Source organism: Cetorhinus maximus, chromosome 30 (assembly GCF_964194155.1).
Source record: "Cetorhinus maximus chromosome 30, sCetMax3.hap1.1, whole genome shotgun sequence".
NCBI classification, from domain to species: Eukaryota; Metazoa; Chordata; class Chondrichthyes; order Lamniformes; family Cetorhinidae; genus Cetorhinus; species Cetorhinus maximus.
Window position 1 is genome coordinate 19,782,050 of NC_135908.1, and position 14,792 is coordinate 19,796,841.

At 45.2% G+C, this 14,792-nt stretch overlaps 1 protein-coding gene across 5 annotated transcripts in view; it reads left to right on the forward strand.

Moving 5' to 3' along the window:
* Positions 1-539: 539 nt before the first annotated feature.
* sin3aa (SIN3 transcription regulator family member Aa) overlaps positions 540-14,792 on the forward strand; it is a 126,816-nt gene continuing 112,563 nt past the window's right edge. For 3 of the 5 annotated variants that reach the window (XM_078532556.1, XM_078532561.1, XM_078532560.1), the window contains exon 1: positions 10,150-10,292. The gene's annotated coding sequence lies outside the window, so the exon portion shown is untranslated. Of the gene's footprint in view, positions 558-10,114; positions 10,293-14,792 lie in introns of those variants that run through there. The other 2 variants (XM_078532557.1, XM_078532558.1) reach the window with 2 other exon arrangements.

The following is a 14,792-nucleotide window of genomic DNA, read 5'->3' on the forward strand; positions in this document are numbered from 1 at the left end:
GAAGCAAAGACAGACTGGCAGTGCCTTATTGTCTCTCTCATCAATGCCTCAAAGCATGCCACATGGATGTAATTACATCCAAGTGCAGTGGGCATCCAGTTTGTGCACAGTAAGGCTCCAGTGAAGTGAATGACAACTCAATTTGTTTCAGTGGTGCTTTTAATTGAGAGACGATTATTCCCCCTGCTTCTCTTCGAATTGTACCTTGGAGTCTTTAAACAGCCACCTGAAACAGAGCTGCTGTCTGACATCTTACCCAAGACCCTCTGACAATGGAGCACTCTGTCAGTAGTGCCTGGAGTGGGGTTTGAACCTATAACCTTCTGCCTCGAGTGAGGGAGTGTTATGGAGCCAAGGTGATGCATGCCGTAAGAACTATTTGCAGTGCTTCCCATGTCTAAAAGAAGCAAGAAGGTGGACAGATGTATAAAAAAACTGTTTATTTATTCTTTCACAGGACTGTGTCTGCAGCAGGCGGTGAGGGAACCAAGATGGAAAAACCTACTTGGCCTCATCACCAATCTACCTGGCAGATGCATCTGTCTATGACAGGACTGGTAGGAGTGAGCACCACAAAGTCCTTGGAGACAAAGTCCTGTTTTAACATTTGAGGCTACCCTCCATCGTGTTGTGTGGCACTACCAGTGTGCTAAATTGCAAACAAATCTAGCAACTCAAGACTGACATCCATGAGGCACTTCATCAGCAGAAGAATTGTATACAACCACAATCTGTAAGCTCATGGCCCGGCATATCCCCCACTCTGCCATTAGCACCAAGCCAGCGGATCGACCCTGGTTCAATGAAGAGTGCAGGAGGGTATGCCAAAAGCAGCACCAGCCATACTGAAAAACGAGGTGTCAACCGCGATAGACAGAGCTAAGAGATTCCATAACCAACAGATCCGATCTAAGCTCTGCAGTCCTGCCACATACATCCAGTCATGAATGGTGGTGGACAATTAAACAACTCACTGGAGGAGGAGGAGGAGGCTCCATAAATGATGGGGGAGCCCAGCATATCAGTGCAAAAGATAAGGCTGAAGCATTTGCAACAATCTTCAAGCAGAAGCATCGAGTGAATGGTCCATCTTGGCCTCCTCTGGAGGTTCCCAGCGACACAGATGCCAGTCTTCAGCCATTTTGATTCACTCCATGTATTATCAACAGCTGAAGATACTGGATTTTGCAAAGGCTATGGGCCTGGAACAACATTCTGACAATAATACTGAAGACCTGTGCTCCAAAACTAGCCACACCCCTAGCCAAGCTGTTCCAATACAGCAACATGGCATCTACCCAGTGCTGTGGAAAACTGTCCAGGTTCATCCTGTCCACAAAAAGTGGGAGAAATCCAACCCGGCCAATTACTGCCCCATCAGTCTACTCTCGAGCATCAGCAAAGTGATTGAAGAGGTCATTGATGGTGCTAACAAGTGGCACTTACCAAGCAATAATCTGCTCATTGATACTCAGTTTGGGTCCCACCAGGGCCACTCAGCTCCTGACTTCATTACAGCCTCAGTCCAAACATGGACAAAAAGAGCTGAATTCAAAAGGCGAGGTGAGATATCAAGGCAGAATTTGACTGGGCATAGCATCAAGGCGTCTTAGTGAAACTGGAGTCAATGTGAACCAGGGGGAAAGTTCTCCACTGGTTGGAGTCATGCCTAGAACAAAGAAAGATGGTTGTGGTTGCTGGAGGTCAATCATCTCAGTTCCAGGACATCACTGCAGGAGTTCCCCAGGTTGGTGTCTGAGGCCCAGCCATCTTCAGCTGCTTCATCAATGACCTTCCTTCCATCAAAAGGTCAGAATTGAGGATATTTGCTGATGATTGCACAATGTTCAGCACTATTCATGACTCCTCAGATACTGAAGCAATCTGTCCATATTCAGCAAGACCTGGACAACTTGAACGAATAAATACAAGGATGTGGGCATTACTGGCTAGGCCAGCATTTATTGCCCATCCCGAGTTGACCTCAAGGTGGTGGTGAGCTGCCTTCTTGAACTGCTGTAGTTCATGTTGTGTAGGTGCACCCACAGTGCAGTTAGGGAGTTCCAGATTTGACCCAGCAACAATGAAGGAATGGTGATGTATTTCCAAGTCAGGACAGTGTGTGGCTTGGAGGGGTGGTGTTCCAATGCGTCCGCTGCCCTTGTCCTTCTAGGTGGGGGAGGTTACGGGTTTGGAAAGTGTTGTTGAAGGATCCTTGGTGAGTTACTGCAGTGCATCTCTTAGATGGTACACACTGCTGCCACTGTGCGTCAGTGGTGGAGGGAGTGAACGTTTGTGGATGTGGTGCCAATCAAATGGGCTGCTTCATCCTGGATGATGTTGAGCTTTTTGAGTGTTGTTGGAGCTGCACTCATCCAGGCAAGTGGAGAGTATTCCATCACATTCCTGACTTGTGCCTTGTAGATGGTGGACGGGCTTTTGGGAATCCGGTGGTGAGTTACTCACCACAGGATTCCTAGCCTCTGACCTGCTCTTGTAACCATAGTATTTATATGGTTATATGCGTGGGAATCAAAGCATTTACATCAAACAGCAGCAAGAGATTAATGTCCATTTTCTTTTACAGTCATATCACACTGACATTCTATTTACACTATTGGTCTCAAAATGAGGGTGGGGGCAGGTAATGACCTGCAATGAATATTGTTGGACTAGAAGGAGCAATATGGTTTCCTAGCCCAATGATGGCCTGCTTGATGCTGTCACCTTATGTGACGACGGAAAGTATTGAGAGTTTCCCCAAACAAGTATTAGAGGTGAACATTTATGCTGAGGACAAACTAAGCTTTCAGCATTGCTGATTAGGCAGGCCAGAAAGCAGACCCACTCATTCTCTGGCCCTCACTATCACTTCCTATGGATCCAAATGTAATTGCTCCCAAAGGCTGTTCTTTTCAATGCCTTGAAGCACAGGTTTCCTGCAGCACTATTTCCACCCCCCCACCCCCAACACCCATAGTAGAAATTAGTTAACTGCTCCACACTCCAGCCTGGCAAATCCACTCGGTTTAAGACAGACTATCAACTGTCAAAATGGGAAGTACTGCAGCATGTAAATACAACTGAAATTGACTTTTTGTATACCTGTGCATCTGAGACAGAAGCAACAAGTGTATCGGTTTTGTTTAAGATATTTCTAGTCCCTAAAATGTAACCCATCCTTGTTACATCCTGATGTGCCCATCTAAAGAGGACAGACATCTTGACTGTGCCCATTAGCGTCTTCAAGACCCAAGAGGTGCTCCCACCTGTGAACAAAAGGCCTCTTACCTCTCCTTTCCCCACTGGAAGACCAGGCTGGTTTCACCTCCATATGACCCGGAGGAGATTTGACATTCCTGCCAGTATGGGGAATTACAAATGCCAAGGCAAAGAGACTGATCTCCAGCTGTGATCTTGTGGAAAGCCAGCAACAGTAGTTACTAAGAATTTTTAAAACAATGGCAATGTCCCCTTTTGGTGAGTGTCTTTTTTTTAAAAAAATCACCCACCTCACATATTCTTACCTCAAGTCTCTCGTCAGGTCCAAGAGGGCATTGACAGCCATGGACCTCCATGTTATGCTTGCTCTGGAGGCATGGATAATCTTCATTGATGATACATTCATCCAGTTTGCAAGGCTCTTTAGAAAGATCATTCTTTGCCTATACAAACATAAGAACAAGCAGCGGGAGTACGCCATTCAGCTGGTAGTAACCTGAAATCTGCATCCCACCTACCCCTGATAACCTATCACCCCTTTGCTTACCAAGAATCTATCCACCTCTTCCTTAAAAAGACTCTGCTTCCACCACCTTTTCAGGAAGAGAATTCCAAAGACTCACGACCCTGAGAAAAAAATTGTGCCTCATCTCAATTCTAAATGGGCGACCCTTTATTTTTAAACAGTGACTCTGAGTTCTAGATTCTCCCATAAGAGGAAACCTCCTCTCCACATCCACCCTGTCAAGACCCCTCAGGATCTCATATACTTCAATCATGTCGCCTTTTACTCTTCTAAACTCCAATGGATACAAGCCCAGCCTGTCCAACCTTTGCTCAGAAGGCAACCTGTCCATTCCAGAGAAGTTTAGCAAACCTTCTCTGAACTGCTTCAACGCATTTACATTCTTCCTTAAATAAGGTGGCCAGTACTCCAGATGTGGTCTCACTTGTGTTCTGTATAACTGAAGCATAACCTCCTTACTTTTGTATTCAATTCCCTTTGCAATAAACAATATTCTATTAGCTTTTCTAATTACTTGCTGCACTTGCATACTAGCCTTTTGTGATTCATGCACTAGGACACCCAGATCCCTCTGCAATCTCTCACCATTTAGATAATATGCTTCTCTTATTTGGAATTCTTTTACCAATGATCTTTCCCATCAGCATCAGGCTTTCTAAATCATGAAACAAACAAAAATAGCTAGAAAAACTCAGCAGGTCTGACAGCATCTGCGGAGAGGAATACAGTTAACGTTTCGAGTCTGTATGACTCTTCATCAGAACTGGAAATGTTAACTGTATTCCTCTCCGCAGATGCTGTCAGACCTGCTGAGTTTTTCCAGCTATTTTTGTTTCAGATTTCCAGCATCTGCAGTATTTTGCTTTTTTCTAAATCATGATTTCTCATGTGCCCAAGGAATTCCAGCCGTCTCTTCCCCATCTTGGTCAGGGAGTTCTTTTGGTCTCCGGTTTTAATAGCAACTCTTCATTGGTTGTATGACTTGTCCAAGATATTGTCATTATTTGCCTCAAACTACACCTCGCAGCCTCAATTCTCCTCAAGTAGATCATTCATTCCACTGCTGTGCTACATCCCAGACAATGGAAGAACATGATGTTTGAAGAGTACGAGTTTGGCTGGGACAACATTTCTAATGAACACAGCCTTGTGAGAGAATAATTTTGCTGCAAAATTAATGAAGCTAACTAGATTTGCCTCAATGGAGTCACTAAGAACCCCAGTTTCATCAGACAGAAACCATAAATACTACTTTAAGAGGTCACCACAAAATTGGAATATTCTGAGGTCCAATTCAAACAAGGAAGCCATAAAGTAAAGTGAATCAGTATTTTGTTAATTGACCACAGTAATGACCCACTCACCAGCGAGAGGTACCTCCGGTATTCAAAGCCAGGATCTCCTGTTTATAAGACAGATGTCCGAGGATCTAAGCCACATTGCTCAAGTCATTTTCACAAAAGTTCTGCCTAAATTGACTCAATCAAGCATGAATAATCATTTTGGATCCATCATACTCTGGGTTTTGGGCCCAGTGTGCTTCCTCTGTACTAGCGTTAGGCTCTCCAACTAGGTTTTTTGACAACCTGACAGTCAAGTCAATTTTCAAACTTTTCTCCCAACCCAATTTCCATTTGGTTTTTTTTTTTAACCTGAAAGGCAGTGATTTGAGGCATGACTCCACATTTTTCCATTTCTTTTTGGACTAGAGGGAGGTATACATTGTGATTCCCCATGCGTCCGTACCAGGACCATTGCTTTTCTTGACCTATATTAGGTGACCCAGACTTGAACCGGGCACAATTTCAAAGCTTGCAAATGACAAAACCCAGAAACATTGTTACTTGTGAGGAGAATAGTGATAGATTTTTGAGAGACAGACTGGTGGAAGGGATGGGCATGGGGCAGATGAAATTTAATGTACAGAACTGAAGTATGATCATTTTGTTAGGAAAAAGATTAGAAGCAACACGAGATAAGGTATGTAATTGTAATAGGGATGCCCGAGAAGTGGGACATGGGGGTATAAGTTCACAAATCAGGGCACGTTGAGAAAGTTGTTAAACCATGCAGGAGCCTGGGCTTTATAAAGGCACAGAGTACAATGTCAAGGAAGTTACAACTTTTAAAAGTATCGTTTTGGCCTCAACTGGAGTAGTGTCCAATTCTGGCACCACACTTTAGGAAGGGATACAAAAGCTGAGAGAGAATGCAGAGAAGATTCACGAGAACAGTTCCAGGGTATGAGGGACTTCAGTTCTGTGGCTAGATGGGAGGCGCTGGGGTTGCTCCCCTTGAAGAGGAGAAGGTTGAAAAGAGGTTTGATAGGTATTCAAAATCATGAGGGGTCTGGACAGAGTAGATAGAGAAAAAAACGTTCCCATTAGTGGAAGGATTGAGAACCAAAGGACACTTGCTGTATTACCTGAATGTGTGGTGGAGGCAGATTCAATTGTGGCTTTCAAAAGGGAATTGGATGATAATCTGCAGAGAAAAACACCTGCAGGACTATCAAGAAAAGCTTGGCTGAGTGGTTCTTGCAGAGAACTGTTTGGCCATTTGAGGCATCACAGGCATGACCATCCCCGTCCTGCCTCTGCTGCTATAGCCCCTTTCAGTCACCTACCAAGACAACCCCTCCCTTCCCCAACCAGGCTCTCCTATCCTAATGTGGAATCGCTCTTGCTCCTCTCCCATCAGTCCACATGTCCTCTCTCCAAGCTCATCTTCGGATTAGTCAATCTGCTCTCAACCCCATTCCCCCTCAGTTTCAAAGAGTAGTCAAACTGGACTCAAAATGTTAACTCTTTCTCTCCACAAATGCTGCCAAACCTGAGATTTATCACTTTGCAGTTATAACTCATTCCTACTGAAAGCACTTCCACCTAATTTCCCCTCAATGGAAACTGACATTGTAATTTGCACCCTCTCCTCAGGCATTGCCTCATTCAAGACTGCCCTAATCACTCTCTCTAAAAACCCAGAATCCATTGCACTTGCAGACCAACACCACCATCTCCAATCTTCCTTTTAATACCATGCATTTGTATAGTGCCTTTGCATAGAATCCATACTATAGAAGTGCATCTTTCATCCCAGCTGCATTATGTTGGCATTTATTTCACTCAAGCCCCTTCTCACTTTTAATTACCTCTTTCCACGTTGTATCCCTTCATTCCCTTCTCCATCCTGTAGGGATTGAGCCTCCCCTTCAATGCTCTCTGCTTGAACTACTCCATGTGGCAGTGAGTCCCACATTCTCATTGTGTAAAGAAATTCCTCTTAAAATCATTAATTGTTAGAATATTAGCCACTAATACAACAAGTGGAAACAGTTTCTCCAAATTGAACACATTAAACTACTTTATAATATCCAGATAGAAAAAAAAAGTTCCAAACCTGCTCAACTTTTCCTGGTTGCATTCTCTCAATTCTGCCAAGATTCTAGTCAATATTCTATTTAGGATATAATGATTCAATGATAGTTTGTACTTCTCCATTGCTGTATTGTCTGAACACTATACATAGTACTCCAAGAGTAATCTAAGCAAGGTGATATACAATTTTAATCCTACCCTGCTTTTGCATTCTAGAAGTGAACTCCAATACTTTGTGGCTTTAGCAACTTGTGTTGTTACTTTGAGAGATTTATGTATCTGTTTTCCATATTTTTGTTCTTCAATCACATTTGATTTTCTTACCTGACAAGTTAGGAGATTCTCCTCATTCTGACAACCACCATGAGCCACCTCACACTTCCTACAGCAAATCTCACTTGCCATTTGCCTAATCTGGAAAATGATCTTCCAACAATTGGATGACAAGCCAAAGGAGCAATTAGAAGGGGTGACTAATAGTTTAGACAAAGAGCTGAGTTTTAAAGAGAGGCGGAGACATGGGATTAGGGAAGAAGTTTGAGTTTGGTGTCTAGTTTAAGGCATGATTGCCAATGGTGATGCAAATAGAGGGGAGAATTTTGAATGAGCTAAATGTCAGGATGATCAAAATAATCCTTCTGGGCCCTGCCACAAATCTGCACCATCTCCACCAGATTCATCCCCCGTCCCAGGCTCTGCCGTAGCTCCAGCAGTTCTTTGCAACCTTGGTGTATTATTTGACCCCATATCCTCCCCAAAGACTGCTCATTTCACCTCTTAACATTGGTCACCTCCCCTTGTACCTCAGCCCATCTGCAACTGAAACCCTCATTCAGCCCTTGGTCATCTTTAGACTGGAATGTTCTATTGCTCGGTTAGCCAGCCTCCACTATTTGTAACCATCCAAAATGTTGCTGCCTGGGTCCTATCCTGCACCAAGAACTGCTTCCCAATTGTCTATCCCAACAGATCTGTATTGGGTCTTGATCCCTAACCACCTTAATTTTAACATGCATACCCTAGTGTTCAAATTCCTCCATTGTTTCACTGCTCCTTTCTTTAATCTCCTGCAGTTCGGCAATCCCATTCAAGTTCTATTCTTCTGACTGGCCTTTATGCCTCATGCACACCTCCCTTCTCCCCAATAATCAGCTTCATGTTCAAAGTCACTTCCTAAACCTTGCTGCCTTTCCATAGCACCCAACCACCATCTTGACCAAGTCTCTCATTGATCTTTCCAATCTCTCTAGTTTTTTTTTTAAATGGTAAAAGTGCTGCATTGATGCAGAGATTGTATAATTTTGATTGCAACTACAGGAACCAAATGATTTTTTTTCTACCACTCTTCATTGTCCAGGGTAGAAGCCCATATTCTCATCAGCTAACTTAATACAGCAGGGATCAGACATGCAGTTCCCCCAGTCTATAGTGCTCCACATGACACAAGGTGCACCCTGGATCTTAATTGATGATAAATCTCAAATCTGCATAAAAATCAACAATAGTGGACTGCAGAAAGTGTGTGTGTGAGAGAGAATCTACTTAGCATTGGGGGTCTTATTTTTCTTGCAAAGAAAGATACCAGCTATTTAAAATAGCTCAATACTGGTTTGTGTAAGATTCTCTTCACATGGCATATAGAAGTTGATGAGTTTCCTGTAAACAAGGCCTAACATTTGGTAACACTTCTAGCAGGTGTCTCCTGTTCAAGCTAATAAGGGTGTCATGAGGCAAAGCTTTGAAGGAGTATGACTGATAACAACAGCAGCTTGCCTAATCTAAAGCCACATCAGTAAAAATCTTTTTGAGAAGTGTAACTTGGGTCCACGAAGAAATTTATGTCCTACAATATCCAAACGTTTGTCTGTCCATATCACCCAACTCAACAACTCCCTAGGACATTCCCAAAATCTAAGGGCTGAACATCCAAGTCTTGCTTCTGTAGAAGCAACAGATTGGAGTGGAGTTTGAGCAGATTGAATTTGTGATAATATTTTTGACTCCTGTTCACAATTAAGCTAAAACATTATACATGGAGACATCCATACCTTTTAAAATTAAAGTCAAAATAGCATTACAACATTAAATTTAAGCAAACAGTTTGAGTTGGTGTTAATTCATAATTAATTTGAATGCATAAATGCCATCTTTCTGAAACACATACAACTAACCAGAAGAAAATTCCACTGTGTACAGGCATGAGAGTTTTGACAATAAATTCTACCACTCTAGAGATTTTAATGCAACGACACAAGAAAATAAGAAAAGGATATCAGTCCACAAACGACACAAGTTGCCTGACCCAGCATTAATTTGCAGTAGAGCTTGTACTTTAATCATCTTTTGGAATATAATGTGCAATGGGGGGGAAGGTAGAGAGGTAAAGGAAAAACATCCACAAACCAGCAGCTGAATGCAAACCTGTACTGCTGACTCCCACTGTGGAAAATGGTGACCTGCTTCCCCCTGTAATAGAGCCAGTGCCAGTCGTGGCACTTCCGCTATTAAAGGCAAATGCGTAGCCTTTATGATGATGGACGTGGCGCCTGGCCAATAGAGACGGCCCGGACCCCACAAATACAGCGGGCCGACCAATCAGCGCGTGGAAGGGGGCGGGGCTCGAGCCCGCCGTTTGTTTTGCGCCGGAGCGCCCTGGGAGGGGAGGAGGGGGAGGGGGGGGGCGGTGCCCGCCGCGCGATGGGCAGCTCCCTCGCTCCAATCAGGCGCCTGCCGCGCCGGGCGGACCGGGGCGGGGCGGGGCTCCGGCCGCCGGCCAATGGGCGCTGGGGGGGAGGAGGCGGCACTTCCGTCCCCGCGGCTGGTTGTCAGGTTACAGACGACAGCCGGGTGATGGACGGCGGGCGCCGGCCAATGGGCGGGCGGCGGGGGCTGCCCGCGGCGGCGGGGCGCCGGCCAATGGGGGCGGCGGGAGGCGGTGGAGGAGGGGAGGGGAAGGCGGGACTTCCTGCGCGGCGCGCCGTTGATTGACAGGCGGCGAGCGGACGAACAGACGGCTCTCCACTCGGGAGCTGTTTGGCTTTTTTTTTTAATATTTCCCTCCCCTCCGGCTGGAGGGATTTCTCCCGGCGGCGGCGCCGCTTGTTTTCCCCGGACACCCAGAGAGAGAGGAGGGGGGGAGCTAGTCTGCATCTTGTGCCGGAGGAGCGGTGAGTGAAGGGGGCGCGGTGTGTGTGTGTGTGTGTGCGCGCGCGGGGCTGAGGTGTTCGCCGCCGCCGCCGCTGGTGGTGGTGGTGGTGGCGGCGGCGGGGGAGGAGGAGGAGGAGGAGGAGGTAGAGGGGCTGCGATGCTTCGGTGTGAGGAGGAGGAGGAGGAGGAGGGGGCGCCGCGGCCTGCACAACAATCGGCGCCTCGGCCTCGCGTTCGGAGGTAGAGGGGGGAGGGGGAGCCCGATCGGCGGGATCGAAGCGGCCGATCGGACGGGGTGGGGGTGGGAGCCGGGGGGGGGGGGAGGGGAGTGGGGGGTTTGGTTGGTGTGGGGGCGGCGATCAGCCCCTCCCACCTTCCCCCCCCCCCCCCCCTCTCGGGCCGGAGCCCCCGGCGTCCGGGGGGGTTGAGAGGCAGATCCAACCTTCGCGGGCAACCCCCCCCCCCCCTAGGGGAGAGGGGGGTGGGGGTGGGGGGGGGGGTGGTTGGGGGTTTTTTGGGGGGGGGGGGGGTGGGTGCGGGGATCGGGCTCTTGAGGGGCATCCGAGGAGAGAAAGGGGCCGAAGGCGAGCCGGGGATTGGCGCTGAGGGCATCCGAGGAGGAGCCTGCAGAGGGGACGGGGTGGAGGGAAGGGGAGGGGACCCAGTGAGGGAGGGGAGGGAGGAGGGGGGGTGGGAGGGGTTTGTGGATCCACGGGGAAAGTTGCTGCGCTCTTTGGGCAGCTCGGGTTTGTGTGGACGGGGCACTGAGGGAGGGATCTGAATGGGGAGGGGGGTGGGGATTAGGGAAATTTGGGGGCTTGGCTTGTGGCTTTGGGGAGGGTCTGAGAGCTGGCGAGCTGCGATCGGGATAATCGAGACCAAAAGGGGGAGGGGAGAGAGAGAGAGAGAGAGAGGGGGGGGGGGTGCAGGAGAGTCAGCTCATTGTAAAACTTTTAATGTCAAAGACAGGCTGTAAACATCTTGACTTGTTTATTTGGCCATCCTCACAGTGTGAGGCAGACTCGTCAAAAAAAAAAACTCCTCATACTCGGCTGCAAAGTCTAAGCGGAAAGCGAGGGCAGCAGACTTGAAAACAAATAGGTTAGCACTTGAGGTTGAGTGGCTCTGCGTTAAACGAAAGGTTCACCATCTGAACTTGTCACCCTGTCCTTTCAAGTGCTTATAGATCTGGGTAAATAGGTCCACTTTTTGATTTAAAAAAAAGTGTCAGTCTCCGTTTCGCCGACTGATGGATGTTGAAGATCACAAAGCATTTATTCAAAGAAGACCCAGTGTCCCTGCTAACATTTATATCCCTCTATCAAAACTACTAATATATGGTCACTTATCTCCTGTTTGTTTATGGGAGCAGGCTGTGCATATATTAGCTGCCCAGCTTTCCTAGATGGTAACAGTGACTACAATTCATTGGCTGCACCTCACTTTGCAATGCCGTGAAAGGCACTGTATAAATGCAGATTCATTCTCAATTGTGTTATTTCAGGATGTGTAGGAGAAAAAAAACTTTTGTTGTGGTCTTTTCAAAATTCCTACAATATAGAATTTACAAAAAAGCACTGAGTAATCTGAGTTTCTAGACAAACAGAAGCTGCCTTCAGGTAAGAATCAGTGATGTGAATATGCGAAGATCAGGATATAGTGGGGTGACTGCTGCACATAAGGATATGTGGGGTGTCCTGTTACTGCAGTGTGAAAAGGAACTGTGAGATGGGTGTTCCAAGACTTAAGTTCAAGGTGGAATGAATAAGAAGTGGGGTTGAGACTAAAAGCTTCTTGTGAAATGTTTTAGGAGGTTTGGGGTGCTGAACATTGTTTTGAGGGAGAAATCAGTTGGTACGAATTGACGAGCAGTCCCATTGTACTTGGGGAAGCTGGAGAAGAGATGGCACATTTGCTGACCCTCCTAGATTAAAATGCGTGCTTGTTACAAGCTTTACAACCAATGTGACTGCGTACCCCCTCCATACACCCTGCTTTCGAACACTTTGCACCTCTATTGGATCCCGGAGTGATCAGTGCTGATGCGAGGCCCAGTTAAATACAAGACTAGACTGGTGATCTATTCTGGGGGTTGCAGAGCAGCTGTGTGGTAATTTTGTAATGCATCATGGTGGCTGTAAGAAGTAACTTTAAGTCCCAACTTGTACAGCAAGGATTCACATTTTAAAGTGGGCTGCTAATGTGAGTTCAACTTGGGACCATTAGGTTGCATGTCCCTGACTATGATTTGTTAGGTTTCTCTGTGAATCACTGAATTACCCCGTCAAGCCTGTGTGTTATACCCCTGCTTGATTTGTTTAATACGAGGGGTTTGATATGCCAGCTGGGAGCTGCAAACTCACAAAAACAGTGGCTACATTAGTAAGTGAAGTATTGCATTTTACACTGCACGGAAAGGAGTAGAGGAATTAATAAGCAGCACAAAAGAAGGCTGGGCGTGTATATATGTATATATATATATATATAGGACTGTCGCTAAAGGATAGGAGCTGGGATAGTGTAATATAAAGCATGAGAGAAAAGGGAGGTGGGGTGCATTGATAAAGATTTGATAAGAGGATGAAACAACAACTTGTATTTATATAACACCTTAAATGTAATTTAAAAGTCCCCAAGCGTTTCACAGGAACATTATAAAGTAAATTGAGACCAGGCCACACAAGGAGATATTGGGGCAGTTCATCAAAAGCTTGGCCAAAGAGGTAAGCTTTAAGGAGTGTCTTAAAGGAGAATAGAGAGTTGGAGAGGTTTAAGGAGGGAATTGCAGAGCTTGGGGCCCAGACTGCTGAAGGTATGGATGCCATTGGTGGAGCAATTGAAATCAGAGACCAGAAATAGTGAATTCAGAGAATTTGGAGGATTCTGGGGCTGGATGAGATTACTGAGATAGTGTAAATTGAACTGTAATTGTTTATTTGGAGATAAACACAATATATTCAGTCAAAAGATAATTCTTGAATGCTTTCTCTAGAGCCTGATTTTGGAATCGACTGTACTTGGTTTTTTTTTAACTGCATGAAAGGCTAAATGCTGCATACCTGCTGATAATGGTCATGAGTGTTTTCATAGAAAAGTTTTTCATAAGGAAAATGTAGTTTATCTGATGTATGGTTCAGTAAACTGAGGCTTTTGTGGTGGTGAGATGATGCCAACAATGGAAGTAAACCTGAAAAAAAAACTTTAGCAAAAATATTCCTGTTTAGTTTGACTCAGTGAATTGAGATCAGGGCGGGTGTTCATTGCTGTTTGCAGTGTATACATTCGATATTGGTGATGATTGATGGTGATTTGAGAAGGTCATGGTTATTTGTAATCACCAACACACCGAGAATGTCTTAACTTAAAATTTCCAGTGTTTTTGGAATAAGTAGTGAGAAAAATCAGCTCTTATTTTACTTCTCCAAAATGCAAGTTAAGTGATTGTTTGAAGCACAGAATTTCACAACAAATCACATTGTTGCTTCCGATCACTGGTCAGCCCCCGTATGTGACATGGTGTAAGAGGGAGTTGAAAAGTAAATCCCTGAAGGATGTGTCTGAGAGACTTGTCGTGCTCCCAGGGACTTGCATATGGAAGTATGACAGAACTTCCCGGTGTGTCTTGTAAACTTCTTATTCCTTGCAAGTATTTAGTTTTATTATCGATTCCCGGATCCCTATCTGTATGACAGATGTGTTTTTCTCCACCTTATTTAATTTTGGAAGTCTCGCTGTTTATTCAATTTATGACAATTAAATTGTTGATAAGGGATGGGGAAAAGTCTGTCCTTTTTTTGCCTTTGTAATTGGATGAATTTTTATGCTGAGAGCAGAGTAATTTCTGCCTTTCTACTCAGCATTTGGTGTCCCTACACCAGGTTTATTATCAGTTCAGCAGATTAAAACTGTGTGTTTTGTCCTCTCAATATCTTCTATAAGGACACCCTCTGCTGTAACAGGGCATTCCCAGATATGTCCTGTCTCTTGATTAACATCAGTTTAGTGTTGGATAATTGCTATTTTTGTGATTTTTTTTTTCCCCCTCTGCATGTACACCCCAGAAAGCCAGAATATTTAACATCCTTTCTGCCTGCAGAGGGAGGATATTCTTGTTTTGTTCATTCAGGTTTAAGTATTGAGAGGATGGTGGTCTTAACATTACTATATCATGCTTGTCTCTGTTGTGATCGTGTATTGTTTTGATTTAATTACCTCTTTGCAAGAACTTGCTTAGAGAAGTTACTAAGTACTGTACAGAAGAACACAAAGTAACAAGTTTTCAAGTTTCCCTGGCTAATGACTGCATCTGCTGAAACTAGTTCAGTTCTCATAAGGAGAAACTCTCAAGCTGTTCTTTACCGGCAGGAAGATGCATTGTTGTGAGGTTAGTAATGTGGAAACTTGTGATGTAAGTGACTGAAATTTCTTAAGTCCAGATCCATTTAAGGTTTCTGTTGTGACAGCTGATGAAAGGAGTCATGCAACAGGCAGTGGGTGGAGCCTATTATGCAGATGATAAA